This window comes from Pan paniscus, chromosome 1, assembly GCF_029289425.2.
Source record: "Pan paniscus chromosome 1, NHGRI_mPanPan1-v2.0_pri, whole genome shotgun sequence".
Classification (NCBI taxonomy): Eukaryota; Metazoa; Chordata; class Mammalia; order Primates; family Hominidae; genus Pan; species Pan paniscus.
The window spans coordinates 13,630,779-13,641,611 of NC_073249.2; the positions used below are offsets into that span (position 1 = coordinate 13,630,779).

At 44.3% G+C, this 10,833-nt stretch overlaps 1 pseudogene; it reads left to right on the plus strand.

Annotated features, from left to right (window-relative positions):
- The first annotated feature begins 2 nt into the window (after positions 1-2).
- LOC112437904 (NADH-ubiquinone oxidoreductase chain 5-like) lies at positions 3-9,361 on the plus strand (annotated as a pseudogene).
- Positions 9,362-10,833: the final 1,472 nt, after the last annotated feature.

Here is a 10,833-nt window from a genome sequence, read left to right on the forward strand (position 1 = left end):
AGATGTTGTCCTCTCAGGCTCTCCTGCCTTCTGACCATCAGGAATGGATGGAGGAGATGGCCTGCTGCAAAACCCTATCATCAGACACCACCGCTGGGGAGGGAGCCGCAGCACAGGCCCCAGGGGGCTCTTCTATGACACCTCTGAATGCAAGCTCAGATGCCCAGGTCGCCCAGCCCATAGGTATTAATACACTGGGGCCAGAATACTGATGGCCACGCCTTGCTCCTTCCACTCTGCTCACATCTCTGGGGGCTCTGGCCCTGCTTCTGAACCTCGGATTGTTTCTGAGCATCTCCCAGGGCGTCTCCCTTGTTCTCAGCTACCAAGCAGCCTCTGCCCTCTCCCTGTGGCAGCTCTGACATGTTGAGTTCCAGGGCAATCACAGAGCAGCTTCACGCTGGGACCCCACGACCATGAGTCAAAAGGGCTTGCCTCTGATCCTGAGCTCCAGCCCCCCATGGAACTCAACTACAAATCTGTGAATTGTCAGCAGCCCCCCTGCTGCTGGGAGCCAAGGGAGGGAGGAAACCAAAGGGCAGAAGGAAGTTTGTTCTGGTGACTCTTCAGATTTGAGATGACAATAATAAGAGTAATAACAAGCAACATTGATCTGATGTCAGAGGCACGTGAACCAAAAACTCCATCTTGAATAGGGGCTGGGTAAAATGAGGCTGAAACCTACTGGGCTGCATTCCCAGGCGGTTAAGGCATTCTAAGTCACAGGATGAGATAGGAGGTCGGCACAAAATACAGGTTGTAAAGACCTTGCTGATAAAACAGTTTGCAGTAAAGAAGCTGGCTAAATCCTAGCAAAGCCAAGACAGCCACAAGAGTGACCTCTCTGGTTGTCCTCAGTGCTACACTGCCGTCAGCACCGTGACAGTTTACAAATGCCATGGCAACATCAGGAAGTTACCCTATATGGTCTAAAAAGGGGAAGCATGAATAATCCACCCCTTGTTTAGCATATACTCAAGAAATAACCATAAAAATGGGCAACCAGCAGCCCTCGGGGCTGCTCTGTCTATGGAGTAGCTATTCTCTTATTCCTTTACTTTCTTAATAAAGCAAGTTTATTTCACTTTGCACTGCGGACTGGCCCTGAATTCTCTCTTGCATGAGATCCAAGAACCCTCTCTTGGGGTCTGGATTGGGACCCCTGTTCTTAACACTGAGAAGAACATGGATGATAGCAATCCATTAGACAGAATTATTCACACTTACATCTCCTCAGCTCTTCAGGGGGTAAGACGCCAGATCATGGGCGGGTTTTTTTTGTTTTTTTTGTTTTTTTTTTTCTTGAGATGGGATCTCGCTCTGTTGTGCAGGCCAGAGTGCAGTGACGCCGTCACAGCTCACTGCAGCCTCGAGCTCCTGGGCTCGAGCGATCCTCCAGCCTCAGCCTCCTGAGTAGCTGGGACTACAGGTGCACGCCACCATGCCAGGCTAACTTTTTTTAATTTTTTTGTAGAGACAGGGTCTCACTATATTGCCTGGGTTAGTTTCGAACTCCTGGGCTCAAGCAATCCTCCCACCTCTGCCTCCCAAGCACTGGGATTACAGGTGGGAGCCACCGTGCACTGCCATGGGCTGTTTTCATGAAAGATCAGAGGATGCCCTCTACTCCCCAGCTTCCAGCCACATCTCCTGGGTGGCACACCGCTCCACCGTCCCCAGGATGTAGGCCCAGAGCAGCAGAGGTGGAGGATGAGCTGGGCGTCTGCCCAGTTTTAATGCTTTTGTTGATGTGTGGACAAAACAGGGACACACTAGTACCATCCTGCATTCCATCTGGTTTCTAGGAAAACCCTCACAACTTGCTTCAGTTTCAGCTATACATAATTTACTAACTTGTAAATGTTCAAACCCACATACAATCATTAACCGCATGCTGGTATTGTAGCCACTTACTTCAAAGATTCCCTAGTGACCCAGGGTGGCCTCCAAGGCCCTGCCTGCCCTGACTCCTACTTAACTCTCCAGCGTCACTTTCACACCTCACTCCCCCTGAAAACCCTGTACTCCATCCACGCTGGTCATGATTCAAACGCACCTACTAGCCATGCTCCCTGCTGCCAAAAGGCCTTTGCACCTGCAGCTTCCTCTGCCTGGCACACTCTTCCCTCTTCTCTTTGCCAGATGGACTTATTTGGTAGATCTTGACTCAAGCATCACTGAAGACTCAAGCCTTCTCTGACCTCTCTGACGAGGTCAAATCTATCTCTAGGTTCTTATTCACTGCGAGGCTCTCCTTTGAGGCCCTTGTCATGGTTGCAGTTGTACATTTGTGTAAGTGATGACTCAAGGAAGATCTGTCTCCCCCACGATGCCATAAACTCTCTGAGGGCCGGGGTTCTAGGTGTGAAAGGAAAAGAAATCTCCCCGAAATCACTAAGCCAGAGGGAAGGGTCAAGGTGGGAACTGCCTTGGGCAAACCTGCCTCCCACTCTATTCCTAAGTAAGATAGCTACATACCCACCCCACCCTCCACCACCACCACCCCCGCAAGCCCCGCACTCCCTCACAATTTGCCCATGAGGAAATTCCTTGCAGACAAAGGACAGGCAGAAGTCAAAGTCATCCCTCTGCTCATGTGAGACAAATGCACAGCTGATTTGCTTGCTCTGCCCTATTGTTTCACTAAGCCAGACTAAGGCATAAGTGACTATTCCTGTAAATCAGCAGTCCCAAACCTTTTTGGCACCAGGGGCTGGTTTTGTGGAAGACATTTTTTCCACGGATGTGGGGTGGGTGGGATGGTTTCAGATGAAACTGTTCCACCTTGGATCATCAGGCATTAGTTAGATTCTCATAAGGAGCAATCTAGATCTCTCCCATGCACCGTTCACAATAGGGTTCACCCTCCTATGAGAATCTCATGCCACCACAGGTCTAGCAGGAGGTGGAGCTCAGGCGGTAATGCTCACTGGCTGCTCACCTCCTGCTTCCTAATAGGCCACAGACCCATACTGGTCCGCGGCCTAGGGGTAAGGGACCACTGCTGTAAACTGTTTATTCAGTGAAAGGCTAATCAGAAACTCAAAAGCATGCAACAGTTTGTCTCTTATCTACCTAGGACCTGGAAGGCCCCTCCCCACTTTGAGTTGTCTTGCCTTTCTGGACTGAACCAATATACATCTGACATATATTGATTGAGGTCTCATGTGTCCCTAAAATATATCAAATCAAGCTGTGCCCTGACCACCTTGGGCATATGTTGTCAGGAGCTCCTGAGGCTGTGTCATGGGTGTGTTCTTAACCCTAGCACAAAAAACTTTCTAAACTGATTGACACCTATCTTGGATACCATTTGGTTTATATGGTTTTACTCATTCCCAGTACCTAACATATCATCTGGCACATGATGGCAATCAGAAGGTATTATCTGAATAAATGCATGCAAGTTACTACTAGTCCTTTCTTGACATTAAGTGCTTCTCCTTAGGGGTGTGAATGAACCCTTAGAAGACTGAAATAGTAACCAAGGAAAGGGGGCGGGGGAACCAATATTTGTTGAGTGCAAACATGTGCCAGGTCTTGAGCAAAAGAGTTAACTTTTTTTTTTTTTTTTTGAGACAGAGTCTTGCTCTGTCACCCAGGCTGGAGTGCAGTGGCACAACCTCGGCTCATTGCAACCTCCACCCCCCCGGGTTCAAGCGATTCTCCTGCCTCAGCCTCCCAAGTAGCTGGGATTACAGGCACGCACCACCATGTCCAGCTAATTTTTGTATTTTTAATAGAGATGGGGTTTCGCCATGTTGGCCAGGCCGGTCTCGAACTCCTAACCTCAGGTGATCTGCCTGTCTCGGCCTCCCAAAGTGCTAGGATTACAGACGTGAGCCACTGTGCCCAGCCAGAAGTTAACTTTTTAAATCCTTACAAATTGCATTGTGATATTCTTTATCCTCATTTGGTAGATGTAGGTTCCTCATATAAATATGAGGAAGCTGAGTTTAGGCTGGGTGCAGTGTCTCACATCTGTAATCTCAGCGCTTTAGGAGGCCGAGGTTGGCAGATTGCTGGAACTCAGAAGTTCAAGACCAGCCTGGTCAACAGAGCAAGACCCCATCTCTACAAGAAATTTAAAAATTAGCCAGGCATGGTAATGCGTGTCTGTAGTTACAGCTACTCAAGAGGCTGAGGCAGGAGGATCACATGGGATCAGGAGGTCAAGGCTGCAGTGAGCTGAGATCGTGCCACTGCACTCCAGCCTGGGCAGCAGGAGAGATGCTGTCTCAAAGAGAGAGAAACAGAGACAAGAAAAGAAACTAAATTCAAAATAAGTAAGTTGCCAGATGTTAGATAACTACTAAGTGACTGAATTTGAATTTGAATCAGTCCACCTGACACCACCACCACCCCGCCTGTTGTCAGACTGAGGCATTTAAGAACCAAAAGCCTCGGCCAGACACGGTGGCTCACGCCTGTAATCCCAACACTTTGGGAGGCAGAGGCAGGCGGATCACCTGAGGTCGGGAATTCAAGATAAGCCTGGCCAATATGGAGAAACCCTGTCTCTACTAAAAATACAAAATTACCTGGGTGTGGTAGCACATGCCTGTAATCCCAGCTACTCAGGAGGCTGAGGCACAAGAATCGCTTGAACCTGGAAGGTGGAGGCTGCGGTGAGCCGAGATCGCGCCATTGCACTCCAGCCTGGGCAACAAGAGTGAAACTCCAGAAAGTCTCAAAAAAAAAAAAAAAAGAACCAAAAGGCTCTCATCTCCTCCATACCTCATTTAAAGAAAAAATGCAGGGCCAGGCCCAGTGGCTCACACCTGTAATCCCAGCACTTTGGGAGGCCAAGGCAGGCAGATCACTTGAGGTAAGGAGTTCGAGACCAGCCTGGCCAATATGGTGAAACCCCATCTCTAAGAAAAATACAAAAATTAGCCAGCATGGTGGCACGTGCTTGTAATCCCAGCTACTTGGGAGGCTGAGGCAGGAGAATGGCTTGAACCCGGAAGGCGGAGGTTGCAGTGAGCTGAGATTGTGCTCACTGCACAATCTCTTTACTCTCTCCGATGGAAACTACGGCTCAACGTTCTTTACAGCCACAGGCTTTCACGGACTTCACGCTATCATTGGATCAACATTTCTCACTATCTGCCTCCTCCGCCAATTAAAATTCCACTTTACATCCAGCCACCACTTTGGCTTTGAAGCTGCCGTCTGATTTGACACTTCGTAGATGTAGTATGACTATTCTTACACGTCTCTGTCTACTGATGAGGATCCTACTCTTTTAGTATAAACAATACCATTGATTTCCAATCAATTAGTTTCAATAATATCCAAAAGAGAGTAATCAACCTGACACTAGCCCTAGTAACCAACACCTAACTGGCCCTATTACTAATAACAATCGCATTGCTCCCACAGCGTAATACTTATATAGAAAAATCCAGCCCCTGTGAATGCAGATTTGACCCAATAGCCTCCGCCTGCCTCCTCTTTTCCATAAAATTCTTCCTAGTAGCCATCACATTCCTCCTTTTCGACTCAGAGATCACTCTACTACTACCCCTGCCATGAGCCCTTCAAACAACCAACCTGACACTAATAATCAGCACAGCCCTTATACAATTACCACTTTAATCCTAGGCTTGACATGAATGAGCCCAAAAAGGATTAGACCGGGATGAATTGGTAAATAGTTTAAGCCAAAATAAATGATTTTTACTCATTAGATTATGATAGACCATGTTTACCAAATGCCCTTATTAGCACACACCATATCACTGCTAGGGATATTAGCCTATCGATCCCACCTAGTATCATCCCTGTTATGCCTAGAAGGCATAATACTATCAATAGTTATCATAAATACTCTTACAGCTTTAAGCATACATTTCACTCTAGCACCCATAATCCCCATCATCCTCCTAGTATTTGCTCCCTGCGAAGCCGCAGTGGGCTTTGCCTTACTAGTTTCAGTCTCCAACACATATGGCCTGGATTACGTACAAAATCTAAATTTACTTCAATGCTAAAAATTATTATTCCAACAATTATACTGTTACCAATGACATGATTCTCTAAAAATTCTATAGTCTGAATCAACATGATTATTCACAGCCTACTCATCAGCCTCGCCAGCCTACTATTTTTTAACCAATTCAGCGATAACCCATCCAACCTCTCATTAATTTTCTCTTCTGACCCGCTGACGTCACCGCTTCTAATCTTAATAGCCTGTCTACTGCCTCTTACAGTTTTTGCTAGAAGCCAATATCACCTGTCCAATGAATCACCCCCATGAAAACAGCTCTATATTTCTATATTGATTTCCCTACTGACTTTTTTAATCAGAGCATTCACAGCCACAGAACTAATTATATTTTATATCCCCTTTGAAGCCACACTAGTTCCTACCCTAATTATCATCACCCACTGAGGCAACCAACCAGAACGCCTCAATGCAAGCTCATACTTCTATTTTGCACACTAGTAGGATCCCTTCCTCTACTTGTAACACTCGTTTATACTCAAAATACCTCAGGTTCACTAAACATGCTAGTAATAATACTTACTACCCAAGAGCCATTAGCCTCCTGATCCAACAATCCTACATGACTAGCATGTATCATAGCTTTTATAGTAAAAATACCTCTATACAGATTTCACCTATGACTCCGCAAAGCCCACGTAGAAGCCCCTATTGTGGCTCGATAGTACCTGGAGCAGGACTCCTAAAGCTAGGTGGCTACAGTATAATACAACTTACTCTTCTCCTCAATCCCCTAACAGAACATATAGCATACCCTTTCCTCATACTGTCCCTATGAGGGAGAGTTATGACAAGCTCTATTTGTCTATGACAAACTGATCTAAAATCATGTATTGCCTACTCCTCTGTAAGCCACATAGCACTTGTTATCATGGTTATCCTCATTCAGACCCCTTGAAGCTTAACAGGTGCAGTCACCCTTATAATTGCTCATGGACTCACTTCAGCCTTACTATTCTGCCTAGCAAATTCAAACTACGAGCAGGCCCATAGGTGAACCCTATTACTTACCGAACGCCTTCAAACACTGCTTCTGCTAATAGCCTCTTGATGACTTCTGGCAAATCTTACTAACCTTGCCTTACCCCACACCATTAATCTAGTAGAACTCTTTGTGACTATGGCCTCATTCTTCTGATCTAATATCACTATTATGCTTATAGGACTTAATATACTAATTACAGCCCTTTACTCCCTAAATATGCTAATCACAACACAACGAGGGACACTTGCATATTATATTAACAGTACTAAACCTTCCTTTACACGAGAGAACACATTAATACTTATACATCTTGCGTCTATCTTCCTATTATCTTTAAACCCTAAACTTATTATGGGGTTTGCATGCTGTAGCTATAGTTTAACCAAAACATTAGATTGCAGATCTAATCATAGAAGCCTGCAACTTCTTACCTACTGAGAAAGTATGCAAGAACTGCTAACTCGTGCCCCCATGCCTAACAACATGGCTTTCTCAACTTTTAAAGGATTAGAGTCATCCGTTGGTCTTAGGAGCCAAAAACATTGGTGCAACTCCAAATAAAGCAACAAACATGTATTCTTCCACTGCTATAACATCCCTAATCCCCTTAATCTTACCGATTACCATTACCTTAGCCAACCCCCGCAAAAAAGTTTCACACCCAAATTACGTAAAAACATCTATCGCATGTGCCTTCGTTATTAGCCTCATTCCTACAACAATGTTGATATGCACAGACCAAGAAGTCATTATCTCAAACTGACACTGAATGACAATCCAAACTCTCAAACTCTCACTAAGCTTCAAGCTAGACCAATTCTCCACAATATTTATCCCAGTAACACTCACTGTTCATTACCTGATCTATTATAGAATTCTCAATATGATATATAAACTCAGACCCTAACATTAATCAATTGTTCAAATACTTATTTTCCTCATCACAATATTAATTCTGGTTACTGCCAACAACCTCTTTCAGCTCTTTATTGGATGAGAAGGCGTAGGAATCATGTCTTTCTTACTAATCGGCTGATGGTACGGCCGAGCAGATGCTAATACAGCAGCCAAGCAGTTCTGTACAACCGCATCGGCAATATTGGCTTTATTTCAGCTATAGCATGATTCCTCCTGTCCTCCAACACATGAGAATTTCAGCAAACATTTATTCTAGACCCTACCCCCAACTCCCTTCCATTAATTAGCCTTCTCTTAGCAGCAGCAGGAAAGTCAGCTCAATTCAGCCTCCATCCCTGACTCCCATCTGCCATAGAAGGCCCAGCCCCAGTCTCAGCCCTACTCCACTCCAGCACTATAGTTGTAGCAGGAGTATTCCTGCTCATCTGCTTCTACCCTTTAATAGAAAATAACCTATCAATCCAAACCTTTACATTATGTCTGGGGGCTATTACTACCTTATTCACAGCCACCTGTGCTGTAACACAAAATGGTATCAAAAATATCATAGCATTCTCCACCTCAAGCCAGTTAGGCCTTATAATAGTCATAATTGGCATTAATCAGCTGCATCTAGCATTCCTTCACATCTGCACCCATGCCTTTTTCAAACCTATATTATTTATATGTTCAGGGTCCCTCATCCATAACCTCAGTGAAGAACAAGGCATCTGAAAAACAGGAGGGCTATTCACGACTCTACCCCTCACTTCCTCCTCCCGTTTTATCAGCAGCCTCACACTTACAGGTATGCCTTCCTCACAGGCTTTTACTCCAAAGACCTCATTATTGAACCTGCAAACACATCATACACCAATGCCTGAGCCCTTTCTATTACGCTTATTGCCACCTCCTTGACAGCTGTCTACAGTACCCATATTATTTTCTTCGCTCTAATAGGGCAACCTTGCTTCATGACTCTGGTTATTATTAACGAAAATAACCCCTTCCTAATTAAACACCTAACAATCAGTAGCATCTTCGCCGGATTCCTCCTCACCAACAGTATTATTCCTGCGTCATCCCCCCAAACAACCATACCACTCCACCTGAAGCTCAGAGGCCTAGGTGTGACCACCTTAGGCTTCTTACTAGCAATGGAGTTTAATCTCATAACTAATAACCTTAAACTAAAATACCCACTACAGACATTCAACTTCTCCAAAATACTAGGATTTTATTCAGTCACAATTCACCATACAACCCCCAACTCAAACCTATCCACAAGCCAAAATCTGGCTTCACTACTACTAGACCTAATTTGACTAGAAAAGTCTATACCAAAGACCATTTCACAAACCCAAATTTCAGCCTCCATTACTGTATCTACTCAAAAAGGCCTAATTAAACTCTGCTTTCTCTCTTTTTTTATCCCATCCCTTTTAACCCTACTCCTAATTATCTAATCTATTACCCCGAGTAATTTCAATTGCAACATAAATACTAACAAATAACGATCAACCAGCAACTACCACTATTCAACACCCATAACTATACAAGGCAGCCACACCCACAGGATCCTCATGCAACAACCCCTCCCCTCCCCCTCAAAAATCATCCAACTCTCTATGCTGTTAAAATCAATCATGATCCCCACCCCATCATGCTCAACTATTCACCAAACCGACAGCAACCCCTTTAATACTCATAATAGTAAAGCCCCTCAGATGTCAATATTTGACCCTCATGTTTCAGGATATTCCTCAGCAGCCATTGCCATGGTATAGCCAAAAACAACCATCATGCTACCCAAGTAAACCAAAAAGACTGTCAACCCCACAAAAGCCACACCAAAAATCAACACAATACCACAACCTACAGCACCACTAATAATTAGCCCTAGGCCCCCATAAATAGGAGAAGGTTTCAAAGAGAAACCTACAAACCCTATAACCAAAAGGACACTTAATAAAGATATAAAATATGCCATTGTTCCCACATGGACTATAACTATGACTAATGACATGAAAAATCATTGTTGAACTTCAACTAGAAGAACGCTAATGGTCAATATCCGCAAAACACACTCGCTAATAAAAATTATTAATTACTCACGAATTACTCATAGTGTGCACTCCAGCCTGGGCAACAGAGTGAGACTCTGTCTCAAGAAAAGAAAAAAAAAAAAAAAAAGCAGCTACCAATTAACCATGAAAGCACACTTTTTTTTTTTTTTTTTTTTTTTTGAGATAGAGTCTTGCTCTATCTCCCAGGCTGGAGTGTGCACACTATTGACTTCATAGTATTGTTATACTTTCTTGCCATTTAAAAATCAACAAGCACCTGCATTCTATAAATGCACCTTCACACAGTGTAGCTGTGTACTGGTTTCATTGTGGTAATTAAGGCCGGGGAGGGCCACTGCTCCTAAGAAGTGAAAGAACAGCTTGAAGAGGAAAGAAACATTGTCCCATGAAACACGAAGGTAACATGGTCCGTTTAGTTCACACATAAGGCCTGTTATTAGGAGTAGGGAGTATCTGAAGTGTTTCCGTGAGAAAAGAGACCTATTATTACCATGGCCAGGTGTGCGCACAAGTATTCATTCTCTTTCCAAATCATTTGGTAAAATTCTCATTATTTAGTACATTGTATTTCATCTTTTCTTTTTCAGTTAAATTAGACTTCATTCAATTTGATTTTACATATAAACCAATCCCTGGGGCAAAATAAAGGAATTCATTGGTTTGGACAAATCCAGTGCTATGCAGCTGATGCCACTCTTCTTTATTTATTTCTTTTTGCTTTGTTTTGTGTTTTTGAGATGGGGTCTCGCTGTGTCACCCAGGCTGCAATGCAGTGGCACGATCGTGGCTCACTGCAGCCTGTACCTCCTGGTCTCAGGCGATCCTCCCACCTCAGTTTCCCGAATAGCTGG